Source organism: Lepus europaeus, chromosome 4, assembly GCF_033115175.1.
Source record: "Lepus europaeus isolate LE1 chromosome 4, mLepTim1.pri, whole genome shotgun sequence".
Taxonomy (NCBI): Eukaryota; Metazoa; Chordata; class Mammalia; order Lagomorpha; family Leporidae; genus Lepus; species Lepus europaeus.
Window position 1 is genome coordinate 50,743,524 of NC_084830.1, and position 20,885 is coordinate 50,764,408.

Below are 20,885 nucleotides of genomic sequence, written 5' to 3' on the forward strand. Positions count from 1 at the left end.
TGATCACTGTTTAGCAAGTGAACTAAGTGAAGGACTGTGTATCATAAAAAGTGTATTTGAATCATGCTCTCAGTTTTTCAATACAGCAGCATTATTTTTAAAATCATTTGGTTCTGTGACATATTCAAATCAGTGCCATTTTTCATACTACTGAGAACAGTAGTTTTAATGTGTTTTCAAATGTGCATTATTTGAGTTACCAGGTAAATTTGTGTGCCATATTTTTCCATTTAGCTGGAGGAAGTGTGAAGAAAGAGATGAATCTGATTATACAGAGCATAAAGAGGCTATATTCTATTAAAAATGAATTAAGAGAACATTCTAGAAAAAAATGAATTGAGAATCTTAAGAGCACAGAGTTGGGGTCGGTGCTGTGGCTCACACCTGTGGCACCTGGCATTCCATATGGGCACCGGGTTTTAGTCCTGGTTGCTCATCTTCCAGTCCAGCTCTCTGCTGTGGCCTGGGAAAGCAGTAGAGGATAGCCCAAGTGCTTGGGCCCCTGCACCCGCATAGGAGACCAGGAGGAAGCACCTGGCTCCTGGCTTCAGATCCGCGCAGCACTGGCCATAGCGGCCGTTTGAGGGGGTGAACCAACGAAAGGAAGACCTTTCTCTCTGTCTCTCTCTCTCTCACTAACTCTGTCAAAAACAAAACAAAACAAAGAGCACAAAGTGTCCTTGTTAGAAATTGATAAGGTAAAACTCATGGAATCTGGGACATGGCACAGAGTCCATGGAATCATGGATGTAGCACAGCTGGTTAAGCTGCCAACTGCTACACAAGCATCCCATGTCAGAAGCAAGTTCCTGCTCTTGCACTTCTGATCCAGTTCCCTGCTAATGTGCTAGGAAATAGCAGAAGACGGCACAAGTTCTTGGACCCCTGCCACCCACATGGGAGACTCAGATGGATTTCCAGGCTTCTGGCTTTGGCCTAGCCTAGTCCCAGCCATTGTAGCCATTTTGGGAGTGAACCAAAATGGATGGACTCTGTCTCTTTGCTTCTGTTTCTCTCTCTGTTAATTAACCTTTCAAATAAAAAAATCTTTTACAAAGAGTGCAGGAAATCCTTAATTATATCTCTTTGAGTCACTCGATTCCATCATCAACTTTCATATTCCCTCACCCATACCACTCCTATATTCTTTTTTTATTTTTATTGTTTCTGTAGATCTCAAAGCCTCCAGTCTTAAACCACTTTTATTGACTGCACTCTGTTTCCAGCATGATAATTTAGGATAAAAAGCTAAATGCATTAGGGATGCTTTTAGGTTTCTGTATGATGCACTCTGCTTGCCTTTTCAACTCAAATTGTTCTTGGCATTGTAAGCATCAAACATACTTATTTGGACTTACCCTAAAACTGATACTCTTCCTTTTGCCCAACTTTTTGTCAACTCCCCACCATCTGTTAACATGACTAAGACTTTAGGATACTCTTCTAGTGTTTTCTGATAGCTCCCATACCTCTGGCAAGAGCTGTTTACAAACCTCATTGTAGTTATTATTAAATTAACAGCACTTTAATAATTTTTGACTGGTGTGTCTCACCTCATTAGATTTGGTCTGCTGAAGATTTTGTATGTGAGTCTTCAAGAAGTTCAATGAAGTGGTTGACACTGTGCCATAGAGGATTAATGTGCTGCTTGCAGCTCTGGTATCTGATATCGATGCTGGCTAGGCTGCTGGCTGCTTCACTCCCAATCCAACTCCTTGCATATCACCTGGGAAAGCAGTTGTAGATGGCCCAAGTGCACATGGGAGACCCGGGAGAAACTCCTAGCTCCTGGCTTTGGTCTAGCCCAGCCCTGGACACTGTAGCCATTTAGAGAGATAACCAGTGGATGAAAGACCTCTCTCTCCTCTCTCTCTCTCTCTCTCTGTGACACTGCCTTTCAAATAAATTTTTAAAAAGATCTTTATAAAGAAGTTCATGGACAATGCATCTTACAGAATAAACTTGCATGGATTTCCAGTTTTTCTCATGCAAAGTTATCTTTTCATTCCATTTTTTCCACAAATTTTTGAAGTATCTTCATTTTTTTCCATTTTACATTATCAGTAACGGACATGATATTTGACATCTATTAATTGCTTAAATCTCATTTGTAAAATGATGAGCAGGTAAATGAATAAATAACTAATTATATAAAAAATGTTTGAAGAAGCCAGATAGGAATAGGGAGATTCTATAAAGCAAAAAAGAAAAAAAATCAGTTTTTTGAACATTTTCCATAAAGACTCCCATTATAATGTCCAATTATGAAAAACTAATACAAGCTATAGATGTATACAATATCATCAGAATTAGACTAAATTTCCCCAAACAGTGAAAAAGTCATGCAACCCATTTTGCCACCAATTACACACACAGGTAAGGATACATATGAACATACCTACATATATCCTCAACCTTCTGCAACAGTCTCAATAATTTTCTTCATCACTTCATTCTTGCTTGGATGAACTGAAGACACAGAAGATTGTGGGAGATGTGGTTGACTTACAGTAGTCACTCTTTTCTTATCATGATCTTGACTAATATCTTCATACATGTGTTCAAAACCGTTAAAGCCTATGACAAACAGCCTATAGCCGTGGTTTCTTGTAATGTTTATCATTAAGTGATGTAAATGTCATAAATTCTGGTTTACAGAATGGAATCTTCACCTCCAGCATCAGCTTTAGCTTTATAAGCTCCTACTAGGTTCCTTGTGCATAGGGTAGGCTTGTCCACTTCCAGCAATCCGCTCTCTTCATACTCTTCCATATCAGCAGCTTTCCCTTCATCTTCCTCTTCTTCCTCTTCACATAGTGTTGAGAAATCTTAGAGTTTTATACTGTCCTCACTTTCCAGTTTAATTTCCTTGATTCAATTATCCCTGTATTACCTGTGTTGTGATATGTGTCTACCCTTCCTCCATAACATCATCTTCTTCATTGATAGCTTCCAACTCATTCATCTGAATACTCTGCACCGTTTGTAAAATGGCACATTTTTGGTTACCAAAAATTGTGCCTGTTCATAGGTATGCCCTCACTTTCAATTCTTCCCCTGTAGTTCATTGCCATATTGGATAGTGCTGCACTAAATGATCTCCAGCTGCCACATACTCTTCTGGTGTTATAACACCTGTTTTCTTAAACTTTGATTTCTTAGGACCAGGGTCAGGCACTCAGCTACTTCTAGTGCTTTTCCCTTCACTGTGTTAATCATGTGCTGCAGCCTGGAGCCAGAGTAGTGGCCAGCCCCACAATGGCATGGAGAGGGCAGGCAGGACAGGAGCAGCAGAATCAGATGTCCCCACTACCACCAAATTGCATTACAGTTTAATTTTTTCAAGATTTTAGATTTGAAGATATAGAAATATAAAATTGCTCTGCATTTAGCCTTTGTATATAGCAAGATATGAGTGCATTTCCTCAATTAAAGGAGCACAGATTTATCCTTTAGGTCCCAAATTATTTGCTCCACCCACATTACATCATCTTACCTTCTTAATATTGAATTTAGACGAAAGCATTTAGCCAGGCCATGGGCATGTGAAATCATGCTACCATCTGGAACCACGAGAACAAAATGTGGAGTGCCAAGGATCATCAGCCAACAACTGCTAGTCCCATCGCCCAACATTTCTTATGATGTCTCCAAGTGGCCTCATATATTTAACGCATTCCTCTCTGACTGAGCCAACACAGCACAGAGTGAGCAAATAGCCGGTAGTTTAGAAAAATAAAAGCTGGCTTTAAAAACTTTTTCAGCAAACAAGGCGGACTTTGCCACTATCTTAGAAACCTGCACAAATCACAAAGGAATTGTACTAGATGATCTTCTATTCAGCTTTGTTCATAGAGCCTTTCTTCATGAGCTATTATATTAGGAGCTAGGGTGCAAAGAATAAAACACATCTCTATCTTGAAGGAATTCAGAGCCTAAAAGTATGCAGTACACAAATAGATCATTTTGAAAGAATATGTAGTTAAGAAAGACATATTTAAAGGGCTCTATAGGAATCTAAGTCTTCTTTTATGAATCATTACTAGTGATTTTTCTCAATAGTTTTTGCTCAGTAAGAGAAGATAATATGTTATTACCTCGGGGGTTGGGGGAAGGAATGTTAAGAAGAGTCATGGGAAGGACATGGGATGAGATCCACGGTTTTTGCTTCCAAGAAGAGACAAGAGGAAAATATGGGTAGAGGAAGCCAAGAAGCCTCACATTCAAATGACTTAATTATCTCTCAGCTGGCTTGTGCAAAGCTGAAGTGATTTATCTATCCAACTTTGACTATCAGCAGCCAAAGAAATTCTCTGTCTCCTTTCTAACAAATACAACATTTGCACTCAACAAATGATTGGATAAGTCTGACAATCATAAAAGTGGTCAAAGAACTGATAAGGTGTGCTTGGTCATGTTCCAGCCCAAAGTAATGATAATCTTGCATGTTTAATAAACTGCATCTATCATCCATTTAATTTCCTTTTTAACATTTCTGAGGTCTAGGGGTTGAAATGCTGGTAAAGTGAATGTTTTTGATATTCTATAATTTAAAACTGCTGCATTTGACTCAATTTCTTTGCAAAACAGCAAATAACTGCAAAGGACTACCTGGGTAGCTGCATACACATGTATGTTTTCACTCCTTTGGATTGCTGTGAACAGTGATGTAAACACTGATAATTTATATTGCCAAGATTTTGAAGGTAAAAGTAATACCTTAAATAGCAAGATTGGAGATTTTCCTACAAGTGCATTGGAGTATAGCAGTTGTGATTCCAATACATTTTTCTGGCTTTGTGTTGGGTTCAGAGCTTCAAAATGGGGAAATATATAACTGAGAGTCAAGGGAAAAAAATCCTTGCCAAGCAGATGTTGGTAAATTGCCAGCTGAAACAAAGTTGTGATGTTGGTGACAACAAGATTGGTTTCTAGAGGATATTTAGAAAGCAGAGAGTCTGGCTTTGCTATCATTTCCCTCAGGAAGGGTCTGGATGATGGGCTACAGCACATTACCAGCTAGTATCTTGCTTCCAAACATCTGGATTCCTAGTCTCATCCATTTAAAAATGATTTACTCATTGTAGCTTGTTGTTTGCAGAGATTTCAGCCAAAAGAGAAAACATTCAGCCACCTTTTCTACAGACCTCCATTTCTTAGCTTGCTCTGCCACAGTCCTTTTAAAAGATTTGAAGAATCTCATCTTTAAATTCCTTTTTATTCTTGCAAACAAATCTAGTATTTAAATTTCTATTGGCTGGGTTTTATATGTACTTTTTAAAATCAAAGGTAAAAGGAAGTTCAAGCAAATATGTCCAAAATAATGAATGTTTGTATCTCAGTTACTCAGACAGTTGAGAGTGAAATAAATTTGGGGCTTGAATTTGACAGCAAATTGATTTATATTTCACATCATTGCATTGCTGTTGAAAATCATTTAGCAGTTTTTCAGAATAGATGTGCTCAGACCTAAGTGCAAACCAGTGGAAGCAGTCAAGGCACAGGGGTGGCTGTTTTGAAAAAGATCTCCAGTTGTCGTTAGAAGCACTGGTTCAAAATCTGATTCCGTTAATATTGAGCACTGACTACCTAGCATAAATTAGACCATTCTACATTCTGTTTGTGGAGCAAAGAGAGAGAAGTGCATTGTACACATATAAAATATTTTACAGAAAAAAGTATTAAAACAAGATGGTAATCTTAACAAAATTCTTGGATACAGCTTAGTATTTAAACTATTAAAAACATTTCTATATATTATCCATTACCAGCTATACATGAGATTTTTAAAATTATTTAAAAAGTACTAAAACTACAAGCAAGTGAATCTACCAAAAATGTAAGGGGAAAAATTATACAACATTGTTGCAATTAAGGAAAAACTCATATTTTAGCAGACTGAAAAACTCAATGCTGGGAAAATGTCAATTCTCCTCAATTTGACAAATAGATGCAATTCAAAAATTTTCAAAAAAAAATTTTCTGTAGCATGACAAGCTGTTTATAAAATAAATGGAGAAGTCCAGAGCTCTCAAAAAGAATCATTCTTTCCTCTGCTGTCCTTATTCCATCTGTTATCAGACAAACATCAGAGTATAAAAAATGACCTCTATTATGACCTCTTGGCAGACAAAGGTATGTACATTCCACAACATGGTTCTTTTCTCCAGCATTGGCTGCTTTAATTCTACTCATGTTCTATGGGAAAAAGCAAATCATGTAGTCAAGTGCCCAGTCAGTGTGTAGTCAAATGCCGAGTCTATGGGACAAAATAAAATATCTTCTGTTGACAATGAGGCTCTTCTCATTGCATAGTAACTTGTAGAAATGCATCATCTTCTTAGAAATGACAACAGAAATACTGCAGAATAGACATTTCTCTCACCGTTTCTCCACAGTGCACCAGTTTTTTCAACTTCTCATGGATGGGAATAACTTTGTGGGAGTCCAGAAGTCTAACAGCAGAGAAGTTCCATAATGCCATTAAAAATAAAATCTGAGAAGAGAGGCATTGAAGAGAGGAAGAACAATATCACACATCATTCCTTCCCCAGGGCCACATGACCCACTTCCAAGGCAGAACCACTCAACTCACAATTGTAAAATATAATGATCCTGGCTTCTCCAGCAAGACAAGACACTGCCCAGAAAGCCCATCTCTCAACCTTCTCAGAATACTGAGTGGATTAACATGGCTGAGTAGATGAGAAGACAGGGAGAGGGAAAAGAGACAGGACTCACAGCATCCAGGGCTCAAAAGTCAACAAAGGACCACATATCCAATTAACTGCATCATTAACTCCACCAGGAAGCCTTCGCCTTCAGTTCCCTCCCCTCATAGGCCCACAGGCACCCTTAGCACTCCATGCACTGCCCAGTTCCCCTGTGGCTGGCTTCATTTTGTAGCCCTTGGACAGCAAGTGCAAGCCTTTGCTAACAGCTGGTGAGCACAAACAGCCAGCTAGCTTGACTCTGCAGGAATGGAAAGCAGACAAACTAGGGCATTTCAGGGTATCACCACAGGGAGGCCCTCAAAAGACTTTGTGAAATAAATAGAAGGCATAGGAACTTTAGAACTTCTCCCCTTCCCCCACCTCCAAGAGGGAACAAGAAAGTCGGAGTGGATAAGTTCATAGAAAAGGTTTTAGAGAACCTCAAAATCCCTGGCTTTGCTAACTTGAAGGTGTTTGTTTTCTAGAGCCAGTCAATAAAGACTGGAGAAGGTGATTCCTCTCTCAAGTGTGAAGACAGTCATGAAAGTTTACATAGAACATGAAAAACCAGGAAACATGACACACATAGCACAACACATTAATTTTCTAGTAACTGCACAGCCCCCACAATGTAGATCTATGTATGATTTATGAGTTTTACTACCCAACCATTTCAGGTTTTTATGTCAAAATTGTCTTCTTTTTTATACTGTTTATTAATTAACAAATTATTATAGCTATAGTTATTCTTAATAGCCTTATCTTTTCACTTTTATGTTAGAGTTAAAAATGAGTTATATACCATCATTTACTATTAGAGGATTCTGAATTTGGCTATTTACTTACCTGGAAATAATTCTAATTATTGTTTTAAACGAGCTCTGCAAAGTATAAGACACAGATAGACAAATTAATGGAACCAAGAAAACAATGCATAAACAAAACAATAAGACAAATAGAAATCATTAGAACACACACACACACATACACACACACATATATATATACACACACAATGACTACAATTAACAGAGAACTTCAACAGTAGATCTGATCAAGATAGGTAATTTGAAATTATGCTTTTAGAGAAGAAGAAAAATAATGAATAAACATTATGAGACTGTTGAGACATAATTTAAGAATTATGGAATTCCCAGGAGGAGGAAATAAAGTCAGTCGCAAAGCTTATTTAAAGCAATAATGGCTAAAAACTTACTAAATGTTTGGAAAGCTACAGCTATCAAGGTACATAAGGCTCAAAGACCCCCATACAGTATCCATGCAAAAAAGTCTTAACTTTGGCATGTAGGAGCCAAAGCGTCAAACATCAAAGAAAAAAAATTTTAAAGCTGCAAGAGATAAGAGACTCATTATGTACAAGGGAACTTATATTAGACTATCAGTGGGCTTTTCAACAGTAAGCTTACAGGGCAAAAGAGAGCAGGATATTATACATATATTCAAAATGACCAAAAACAAAGGTGGTAATCAAAAATAATTGACCTAGAAACTTTATTTTTCAGTTAGGAGAGTAGATGAGGACTTTGTGAACAGAAGTTAAAAGAGCCAATAGCCACTAAACCTGCCTTACAAGAAATGTTAGAGGAATTTTCTCAAACTGAAATGGAAGGACACAAATCAGTATTGTAGTGATACATGGAAACATAAACCTTACTGTTAAAAGTAAGTAAATAGTCAAATTCAGAATATCTAATAGTATAACAATGGTGCATAACTCACTTTTTATTATAGTAAAAAAGTGAAAGACAAGAGGCAGAAGGTCTGAATACACATTTTTTCCAAATAATGCATACAAATGGCCGACAGTTAGCCAAATGTACTTCATATCAATAATCTTCAAGGAAACAAAAATCAAAACCACAATGAGATATAATCTCTCAGCTATAGAATGACTATCGCCAAAAAGTAGAAAGATAATGTGTCATCAATGATATTGTGAAAAGAAATCCTTTGTACACTATTGATAGGAATATAAACTGGTATGGCTAGAATATTTGGAAAGGGCCCAGTCATAATTGGTAATCAAAAAAAATTAAAATATAAAGATATGCTTAGAGAAAACTAAGCATTCTTGATACTCTTCTTACTACATCTGTTTCTTTTTTTTAACCTTCCTCTACCTTTCCTTAAGGTTTTTATTTTTTTAAGATTTTTTGATTTGTTTGAAAGGCAGAGTTACAGAGAGACAGAGGCAAAGGCAGACAGAGAGAGAGAGAGGTCTTCCATCCGATGGTTCACTCCCTAGCGGATGCAATGGCTGGAGCTGAGCTGATCCAAAGCCAGGAGCCAGGAGCTTCTCCCTGTGGAAGCAGGGGCCCAAGGAGTTGCACCATCTTCCACTGCTTTCCCAGGCCATAATGGAGAGCTGGATCAGAAGTGGAGCAGCCGGGACTCAAACCAGTGCCCATATGGGATGCTGGCATGGCAGGCGGCAACTTTACCCGCTACACCACAGCTCTGGCCCCTCTTCTTATGTTTTGTTGAGAACAAGGCTTTTACTTTTGTGCCTCTTCTAATCTAAATCTATAAATCCTCAAAGGAAATCTAAAAAGGCTCATTGTTCCAGAGATACCTCAAAAAATGAGAGTCCAAACTTTTCTCTCTTATGGTATAACCTGACTCATTAATTTTTAGTTGAAAATATACTCTCATAGTACCTTTATAGATCCCAATGATATAAAGATGCAAAAAATATATATTCCCCTTGTCCCTATCTATGTAGTGTAATTTTGGAGTACAGTGGTAACAAATACAAATTAAGTTAATTAATTTATTCACTATTATATCGTTAAGGTATTTACAGTTTAATGGGTCCACCAGCATATAATACAGACCACAGCTAGCTTTAATACTCGAGCAAGAATTCTCAGGTTTTGATTAATGTAATACCCATATAGCTTATATGAAATAGTCTAGATCACTTTTGAACCAAATATTCCCTCCAGTGAACTGAACAATGAGTTGGCAAAGACCATTTAGACTGTTGAGAGAACATGGAAATTATAAGGTCTTTCCCTTTCTGCTGAAATACTTAGAATAAATCAAATGATTATATATTTAAATATGTCATAAATATTGTGATATTGTGAGATATATATATATATATATATATGTATGTATAGTCTTCCACTCTTTCTTGACATATAGTTTCTAGAGCCTTTGGACTGTACTGAGTGACGAGTGTATTTTGTATGTCCATGAGCTGGCTGGGGACCCCTAGATATCGTCTAGATGGGGGCTTGTCACTCCAAAATCCAAGACATGATTAGTGGCTTAAGACTTTAAGACCCACTCCCCAGCCTTCAAGAAGAGAGGGGAAAAGACTGAACATAGGATGGATCACTGATAGCCAATGTTCAACATTCAAATTGGAATAAATCTTGTGGAACTGGTCCCTCAACCTGTGGAATCCAGCATTATATTCAGTGAGACAGCATCAGAATTGAGCTAGAGGATCGGCTTACTGTGTAGAGGGAAACCTTTACCTTTCTGGTGTCAGATAGACTGAATGACTATGTGAGAGTAGTAGTGACTGACACATATTATAGTCAGTCAGCAAATATTTCCTCATAGATTCTAGAGCCAGTCTTCCTAAGCTGAATCCCAGCTCTGCCATGTGCTAGCCAGTGAACTTCAAAATATAGCCATGTCTGTACCCTATCTGCCCCCTTATGTCTCGCTGAGAGTATTCACATCTACAATAGTAACAACACAAGGATTGAATAGGTTGGTGGCTAAAGGTCTTACAGTTGTGCCCAACACAAAGAAATATGCCAATGAAAATTAGTCATTATTACAAATCTAGCAAATAAATACATATATACATATATATTTATATATATATTCCTACTTAATAGGCATTAGAAACATATTTATGACAAAAGAAATAGGAACACAACCCTAACAGAGTTTTCAAATGAGAACAACCATGCAAATAGACAAAAATAGATTCTTGAATAAATTACTATTTTTTGTTTTGTTGTTTTTGTTTTTGATTCTGTTTTAACTTAGAAGATGTTCAATTTCTCTGGAAGTTATATTGCTCCCTTTCCTCTATACCACCAAAGTGATACCAGAACTGGCAACCAGAGAGGACCCCAAAACAACATGTGCTCCCTGATTTGGAGTTCTTAGCTTGAAATGGAAATCAAATGGAAGTGAGGAGCTTCAAAGTTCTCTTGGGAAGCTAAGCTAATGCTCCCCATGCTACCTGCCAGTCTCTTTTTCCATTACACCTATTTTATCTCTGTTGTGAACAACAAATTCATGTAAAACAAAAGATAAATAAGGTATCTCTCAGGCTGAGAGGGAAGGGAGAAAGGATAGTCCAGAGCTGAATCAGAATTGTAATGGGATAGATTTTAATTCTAAAACTAAATTTGAATTAATTTAAATATATCTTTCTTCCTTTAAAGAAAGTGTCTCTACAGATAGACTGGTGAGATAAAAATGTTAGTGTTTTTAAGACAATAAATCTTTCCACATAAAAATGAAGAAGTGATGTAAATGTGTATGAGAAAACCAGCAGTGTGCCCTGGACTATATGAGTCCCCAGTGTTCTTTCCTCACTAACTGTACTATGAAGAGAAGAGAAACATTCCCTGCACTAGTCATTTATTATTTATTTTCATGCTTTAATTATTTGTAGAAATTCCTGACAGCTTCTTATCCAGCCAGTTTCACTGACAGTCAAGTTTGTACATTAAGGTGTGGGAGAACAAAGCTCTGACTGGAAAGGAGAGAATTGTCTGGCAGTCTCGTGGTTGTGAATCACGTAGTTGCACATTTAGAAATCATTTGATTGAAGGAGGATAATAAAAAAAATTTAATGATGCTAATGACACAGTTTGACCTTTTCCCTTGAAAATATTTGAAGAGTGTATTTTACTGATGAAAGGAAAGTTAGCTAAAATTCTATATTTGGGAGTTTCCTTCACTCTACTCCAAGTGTCACATCATTGTGTCTGTGACTACAGGGGATCCTTGAGCATCCCTGGGGAGAGAGGCAATGATTGGTTCAGCAGCAAGGGCATGACGGTGTGATAATGAAGATTCAAGAAAATTCATCTGATACATGAGGCTTTATTGGAGTCCATCGGTTTGCTCACTTACTCATTTCCTTCGTTCATTCATTCACAAATATGGAGTGCCAGGCATTCTATCAAATTTTCAACTGGGAGACTATGCAAATAATTTCATTCGAAAGAATGAAACTAGAACCAGAGTAGTGGCTCCAACATCTTTCTATTTCTTACATGTTTGTTTAAATCAGAAAGGGTTGCTGTTTGTTATTGGTTTTAGATTTTGTGTGTTGGGGCTGTTTTCATCTTTGTTAATGTTGTTTCTGTATCTGTTGTCAATTATTTATTTTTCAGGTATGATCAATGACATCAATTCACCCATTCACAAAGGCTCACACTTCCATCCTACAAATACTATTAGTCTTCAGGTTGCCCAGGATATGGGACTTTGCAAAATAAGACGATTTTCAAGATGGCATTCAAGATTTTATACATTTTTGTTATTTTTAGCATCCAAATAATATCTACAATTCCTAAAACACCAATGCAGTTCCTGGCACTGTTCTAGTTGCTTTAACCCAGTATCGCTACCTTTTAGAATAGAATAGAAACAGGATTATTATTATTCCAATTTTATAGATTTAAAACCCAAGTATAAGTGAAGCAAAAAGTAGTCCCATAACTAGTTAACAGTGGAGTAGGGGTTTAACATGCCTAGCTTAAAAGTTCATGATCTTCACAGTTCTTTACTTATTTTGTTCTTCCTTTCATATAACTTGACCTTAAGGAGTAGCACAATGACAATTACAATTCTTCTGTATTTGTACCAAAATGAGACAGTGCTCTTGCTTTTGCTTTCTTTTATAGCAGCTCCCCAGAGGATTTATTTCAGCAGTTTCTGACAATACAATGAACACACAAGACAGGCATTATCTGCTCCCCGCACCATGCACCAGGACCTCGAGTTTCTTCATTGCCTTGCACATCACACTCTTTTCTTTGAAGGGAATCCCATTTTCCCACCTGCATCTATCATTCATCTGTCATCCCATTCAACTGGTGAGGTTTTTAACTAGATGAGGGTTTTTTTTATTATCTTTCTTGGCTAACCTTGTCGCTCAAGGTCTTCTCTCTCTGACTACAATTTTAAAGCTTGCTCATTTTCTTGCCCTGGGCTCACCTCCATGAGAGTAGCAATTAACAGAGGCACCTGTTTTGTTGGATTTTGCTTTTTACATATTAAAGGGCAGAGGCAACCTGCTTGGGTTGGTTTGAACTTTCATTTGATCTTACAGGAGCCATGCAATAATATCCACCTCACAACTGGAGCAGGGTAAAAACTCCTAAAAAGGAGTGGTTTAAGAAGGATGCTTCCAGGTACTATCTCTTGGGGTTTGAAGAGGGACTCATTACAGCAAGAATATGACCCCCTTCTCAAATACCTCTCAGAGTAGCAGATGTACTCTGCTGAAATCTCACCTCACTTTTCTGATGCAGGGGATGAAAGCACCTCTGAAGAGGAATAAAGATCCGTCCTATCACAAAGCATAACATGTTCCCATTGCATTTGAATTGAGTATATTGCTCTTTCCGTTTTGCCAAGATTACACAAAATGTAATTACACTGACACTGTTCACCTGGGAACCTAAGAAATGAATGCTAATGCAGCCACATCATGGGAGGGAAGCTTCCTAAATGATGGAGACACATTTGCCCTGAGTCCAGAATTCTGTCAGGGTGCCTCAGTTTCAATCAACCCATGCAGCAGAGGAAAGTAGTGTGCATTTTTTTCACTGCTCTAGAATCTCAGAATCACTTTATGCAGGAGCATATGTGAGTTTATTTTACAGTGTGGGGCTCATGGGCTTGAGTTCTTATTTTCCCTTTGTTCCTAGTCTGTTGAGAGGCCTTGTATTCTAAGTTTCAGACCAGTATACACAAGAAATCATGGTTTTAGTTTTTTGTGTGTTTTAGCAATGAGATATTTGTGTAGGTAGAACCTCAGTTGTTTAAACACCAACCTTGTCACATGGAAAAGTCACATGTCTTGCAGAAAAATCAAGATCCTAGTGTGGCTTATGCCTTAAAAACAAAACAAAAATCTTTTTCTTAAAATTGGCAAGAGAGACAGTGAGAATATAAAATGTAGAGAAAAATAAAATAAATGGGAATAATGCTAATAGCTCTTCCAGTTTTCAACCAGGATTAGAGATGAAGTATACAAAGCAAATACCCTAGACCCAGACGCATAAGTTTAGACAGGGAGAAAAAGAAGAGGGAAACTTTATCTTCATCATAATTTGACAACATGATTACAAGACACTTTACGATATAGTATATCTCCTTATTTGAGGCTAGTAACAATTCTACATAGCTAGCTAGGATCACTGATGACAGTATGACTATACTAGATCATGTGAGTGAGCTTAAGTGAACAAAACCTTTATTGATCAACTACCTGGGGGGTAAAGCAGCAGTGGTAAGTGGAAAACTGCTCAGTTCTGAGTTGAGATGGCAATTCAAAAATATATATAACCCAATTCCTAATAAAACTATAGTAAAGATGGTTTTTTTCTAAAACCAGACATAAGCCAAGAAGATTGGGAAGCCAAGAGAAGACTTCTAAGCAATAGAATTTTGGAAGTCAAAAAAAGTGCAGACCAGAAGCAAGTGACTGAAAGATAACAGTCAAATACTAAGCTGATACTGGTGACACAGAACAGCTCGATACAGGTAAATATATGATCCTTCAATTTACCACTGGTATTGCAGATGGGGCATGATCACGTATTTGTAAGCCTGAATGAGGAGAGGGAACAGATATCACATTTTTCATGTAACAGAGAAGTGTCCTCATCTTTGAGTGTAAGTTGAGATCTTCCATACTGGAAAAATGGGTGACAACTGGAGTTCTACTTTTCAGTTTCTGTTCCTGGAAAGAGAGACAGAAGAAAACAAAACAACAACAAAAAAAACAAATACCTATATATCCTAATAAAGATTGCTAAAAAGCCTTGAAGAAATGGTTAGATTTTTCCTTTTCCTCTCAATCTCTCAACACCATTACCAACTGAATCGGGAGACTACAAATTTATGATCTGGAAGGAGTGGAAGGTCTTTGGCAAAGTGGAAAGAATGGGAGCCCTGCTGAAAAGAGGAAAGTCAAGTGTCCATGCATGTGGAGAATCACCATAGTGTTCCTCCGCTTGATTGCTAGAGGCACTGTAGCCAGACATTCACTTCTAGGCAGGAGAGAGAGGCAATGTCTATGAAAGTTTTAACTGACTCTGCCGCCAGTTCACAGACAGATCTAAAGATATTGACAACAGAAATTTCCCATAAATGTACTGTGCTAGCTTCATCTAGCAATAAAGCTCAAAGTCAGACCTAGTCATGCCTAACCATAACCTTAGAGTTTCCAAACAACTTCTTACTGCTATAATCTTAACCAGGAGAAGACAACTGAGAAGAAACAAACACCTAAGAGAAAATTTTAATATGTAGGTTAGAAACCAAACCAACCAAACAAAAAACAGCAACTTAGAGAAAACAGAAATTATACAAGGAAAAATATTCAATAATATCAATAGCAACAATAAATACTATCATTACTATATAATGATACACAGTAATGCTGAGAGATAAGAAAATATGTATTTCACTCATGAAAGAATGTATACTGTAAAATTGTATTAAAACATTTTTGGAAATTAGTACTATTATTACAAAAATAATGAAAACTCAATAGATGATTGAGAAACATTGTGGTTATTGTTAAAAGTCCAAGAGATAAAGAATGGTAGACAAAAAAAATCTGAACATTGTTGTAAGAGGCCCACTATCCAAAGAAAAAGTGTTCAGAATGAAACTGGTTCCTGACTTCAGCCTGGCCCAGACCTGGCTATTGTGTCCATTTGGAAAGTGAACCAGTGGATGGAAGATACTTATTTCTCTGTCCCTATCTTTCTCTCCCCACCCTTTTCTGCCTTTCAAATAAATATTTGTTTAAAATTCTGAAGCAAAATATTTCTTTTTTATTTAATAAATATAAATTTCCAAAGTACAGCTTATGGATTACAGTGGCTTTTTCCCCCTGTAACCTCCCTCCCACCCACAACCATCCCATCTCCCACTCCCTCTCCTATCCCATTCACATCAAGATTCATTTTCAATTATCTTTATATACAGAAGATCAATTTATTATATACTAAGTAAAGATTTCAACAGTTTGCACCCACACAGAAATACAAAAGTGTAAAGTACTGTTTGGGTACTAGTTATACCGTTAATTCACATAGTACAATACATTAAGGACAGAGATCCTACATGGGGAGTAAGTGCACAGTGACTCCTGTTGTTGATTTAACAATTGACACTCTTATTTATGATGTCAGTAATCACCCAAGGCTCTTGTTATGAGTTGCCAAGGCTATGGAAGCCTCTTGAGTTCACAGACTCCAATCTTTTTTAGACAAGGTCATAATCAAAGTGGAAGTTCTCTCCCCCTTCAGAGAAAGGTACCTCCCTGAAGCAAAATATTGCTGAACAGTAATATATACCCAGCCAAGCAATCAACCATCAGGATAGAATAAAGACATTTTTAGGTATGCACCAAAATATGGATGTAAACCAAAAAGTCAAAATCCAGCACTGAAGAAGAAAAAGAGCATCTCCAGATGCTAGTGCAGGAAGATGACATAAGGACCACTCATCTCGACTAGAGCAGAGCAATCATTATACCATCTTATCACTTTTAAAGTTATTTGACAGGCAGAGGAAAAGAGACAGAGGCAGACAGAAATTTTCCATCTGCTGGTTCTCAAATGATTCCAATAACTAAGGGTGTGCCAGGCCAAAGCAAAGGGACCATAACTTAGTCTAAATCTCACATAGGTGACAAGGGGTCCAGAATGTGCATTAATAGGACCTGGAATTGGAAATGGAGCTAATACTTGAACCCAGGCACTTCAATATGGAATCCCAAGCTACATTTTAACACTGTGCTAAATACCCACCCTGTACCGTCATTTTAAACTAAGCTACTGAAAGATGGGCTGTGTCAAACCAGAGAGTAAAATGAAGAAGAAATGGATAAAACCCAGGAAATAGTAGCCACACCCATTGTAAAGGGAATCCTGAGTATGAAATCAAAAGAGAATCTCAAGGTATTATTTGGGAAACTCAAACAAATCTCCAAATGATTCTGCTAAGAAACAGTGTGACTAAGACTTTCCTACTGTTAAGGAAAATGATGCTGAGAACTAATAAAGAGTGGGAAGAATAATTGCAAATGGAAAAGTTATTAACTTTAGTTATAATGAAAAGTGAGAAAAGAAGCATAAGCATATGACAATGCTCATTTGTGAATAACATTTGCATAGACACAATAATGAATAATAAACAATGAATAATGATGTAATCAAAATTATAATACAACTATATTAAGAAGATGGTCTAAAACTAAATCTAGGAAGTCAATATACTACTTAAAACAAAGTAGAGATGGTTTGCATTTTAATGTTTATTTATTTATTTCCATCTAATTGAAAGGCAGAGCAACAGAGACAGAAAGACAAAGAAAACAAAGAATAATGCACACATTATTTAGAAATATAAGTGTATAAGTGCTCAAAAAACAAAGATAAAAAAGTCAAAAAGTGTTCTCAGTTGTAATGGGTCTGGGGTCACGAGGGGCAGTGAGTGAGGAGCTACTATACTCAACTATGAGCAATGTTCATTTGACTTGTTAAGCCATGTGTATAAAACATATTGATTAATTTTTTTAATTACTGAAATATCCAGCTTAGTCACAATTTTATCTCCAGGACCCAGTACAGTGCTTATTATGTGATAAGCCTTTAATAATTATTTACTGAAAGTACAAAGAAAGAACAGGTCATGTTCTGATTGTAGAGGAGGATTCCCCAGAATAAACAAAGCACATAGAGAGAAATTGATGTAACATGGCACCATGGGTTAGGGCCATCTCATCTGAGAACCATTGGAACAGCTGAATGGAAGTGAACCAATTTTTAGCTCACCAAGTTTTGGAGGTTATATTCAGTGCCATGAAAGGACAGGATGTAGTTATAGTGGTGGTAGCAGCTGCAGTTCTCGTCATGGTCTTATAAAGTAGCATGACATGCGCTGGTCATCATCCTAACACACACACAAAAAAACCCCACACTATCTGAAGAAATACCCCAGATGACTGTAGGTCAGTAGGGTGTATTAGAAAAAGTTCAGGTTTGAATTCTTACCTGTGGACAAATATTAGTTCTTGCACTTGGCTCCTTTCTTTGGGAAAATCATTTAACCTTTCTCTGCTTATTTTCTCGACTTCAGAATAGCAGCAACCTTGCAGGAATTCTAAAAGAATAAGAGAAAATATCTTGGCATAGAAGAGCCATTCAATACAAGGAACTGTTGTTTTTTTTTTTTTAAAAAAAAAACATTTATTTATTTATTTGAAAGTCAGAGTTACACAGAGAGAGGTAGAGACAGAGAGAGAGGTCTTCCATCTGCTGGTTCACTCCCCAATTGGCCGCAATGGCCAGAGCTCAGCTGATCTGAAGCCAGGAGCCAGGAGCCAGGAGCTTCTTCCAGGTCTCCCACGCAGGTGCAGGGGCCCAAGGACTTGGGACATCTTCTACTGCTTTCCCAGGCCATAGCAGAGAGCTGGATTGGAAATATAGCCTCTGGGTCTCAAACCGGGGCCCATATGGGATACCGGCACTTCAGGCCAGGGCATTAACTTGCTGCACCACAGCGCCAGCCCCCAGGGAACTGTTATTACTGTAACTGGACCAATATAAAAGTTCCATGAGATTGGTAATCTTATTTGGTTCCAGGACTTAAATAGTACCTGAAACACAGTAGGCAACCAACTAATATTTGATGAATGAATGAATGAATGGATGGATGATCATTTCTAAAGGAAAAGCATTTATTTGGGGACTGACCTCTTCACAGTGCAGGACCTAGCTTTGATACCACTAAATAAGAAAGGTCTTTGAAAGGTTTGTGGAAAATGTGTATTATGAAGAAACTATGTATAGATTTCAAAAGCTTTGCACCAAAATAAACCTACCTTTTAATTCTATTTTCCATAACCTTTTTGACGTGTCATCATTTATATCAATATATCTTAGCATTTTGCTCTTTTATCATCAATATGAAAATACCCATTAACATATGCAAACTAGTATTTTCATGCAATCCATGAAATTATTTCCTTTATGTCTTCTTTAGGTTACACAGGCCTATACTAGAAGAGCTTTCTTTCCAAAGAGGAAGCAAATTAGAGGTTTTCAGGAACTGTTAAATGTAAACCACTTTTCTCTGGAACAGTTGCTTTATCACGATATCTAAAAAACCCAGATTATTATAAGAGAAAAAGAAACAAGCAGCTTAGCTACTTTTCCAACTCTTTTTATCATTCCACCACTACATTATTTCCTTTTAAATGTATCCTTTCTGTTGCCCATGACCATCTGGAGAACCTAATCAGATGCCCAGCCACTGAGGAGTCACTAATTGAGTTACACTGCAGTCAGCTGCACAGAGCCACACCCAGAGCCCCAGCATGCGCCACAGCCCTGCTGTACAGCCTCACAAGGATCCAACCGGGAGGTGTGTTGCTTCAGGAAATATCTGTTCTGCCCTCCCTCCAATTTCCCATTTGCCGGCATTTTCCATTGATCTTAGAAAACACATGGCCAGCATCTGTCTGTGAATAATTATTTTTCATTGTGCGAAACATCTATGAAATGTTCTGCTTATCGGGATTTCTGCAAAGCAAAATATAGGCTATGTCTTTTTGGTGGGATCGTTTTTCTGAACCAAGTTATGAAGTGACTGAAACAATATTAGGATGAAGAAGGCTGTATTTTTATCATATCAGTAGTAGAAATGTACTTTTCAAGTAAACTTTAAGAATTAAATGATTATTATTACTTTTACAATGTTTTTTTTGACCATGTTGCTCTCCACAAAAAAAAATTCATAAAGACTTCATCATTGTATTCTCACCTACCCTCATATCTTAGCACCGTTATTCCATTTAGTGTTAAACAAACTGAGGCCCAGAGATGGTAAAGTGCATGGTTCTATAACTAAAATATTTTAATTCTAAGCTCACATTTCAATTTTCTTACAGCTACATAATATTTTTTCAATCTTTTGAGGGTTTTTTGTCATTTGTTCATTCACCTATCTATTCAACAAACATGCTCTAAAGCATAAGTGATGTTAGTAGAATCAAACTACATAATGAGACTCTGATTGATGGTTGTGAGTGTATCAGGTAAATTCTCAGTATATGTTACATATGACAAATAGTACTTACATTTAATTATGACTTAGAAATAGAATTTTCTGCCGGCACCGTGGCTTGACAGGCTAATCCTCTCCGCCTTGCGGCGCTGGCACACCGGGTTCTAGTCCCAGTTGGGGCGCCGGATTCTATCCCGCTTGCCCCTCTTCCAGGCCAGCTCTCTGCTATGGCCCAGGAGGGCAGTGGAGGATGGCCCAAGTCCTTGGGCCCTGTACCCGCATGGGAGACCAGGAGAAGCACCTGGCTCCTGGCTTCAGATCAGCGAGATGTGCCGGCCGCAGCGGCCATTGGAGGGTGAACCAATGGCAAAAAGGAAGACCTTAATCTCTGTCTCTCTCTCTCTCACTATCCACTCTGCCTGTCCAAAAAAAAAAAAAGAAATAGAATTTTCTTACCCAGATTCGAGGGCCATCTTCTTGGAACAGACGCATATCCCAGCATCATTCACAGTGTCCTTTCAGTTCATTCAATAGCATTGTTAAATATATGACAGGTGTTTGATTCTGGTGCTAAGTGCATATTTAAGAAAAAAGAAAGGTCTGTCCCCTGACTATGAGAAATTTATTGGACTATAGCATAAAACAGAAATGCAAGAAAACTAGAACACCCACAATTGCAAATTCTGCAAGAAGGTGTCATATACCAGATGTGGAAGCAACCTCCTTCCTAAGCAATAGGAAAGCCTTCACAAAAGGTGCGAAACATGAATTGTTTCTGAGACTTCCAGGAGCTGGTGTTATGGCACAGTTGGTTAAGCTGTTTCTTGCAATGCCCATATCCATTATTGGTGTGCC

At 37.6% G+C, this 20,885-nt stretch overlaps 1 pseudogene; it reads right to left on the minus strand.

The window, feature by feature from the left end:
- Positions 1-2,410: 2,410 nt before the first annotated feature.
- Positions 2,411-20,522, minus strand: LOC133758679 (ubiquitin-like-conjugating enzyme ATG3; annotated as a pseudogene).
- Positions 20,523-20,885: the final 363 nt, after the last annotated feature.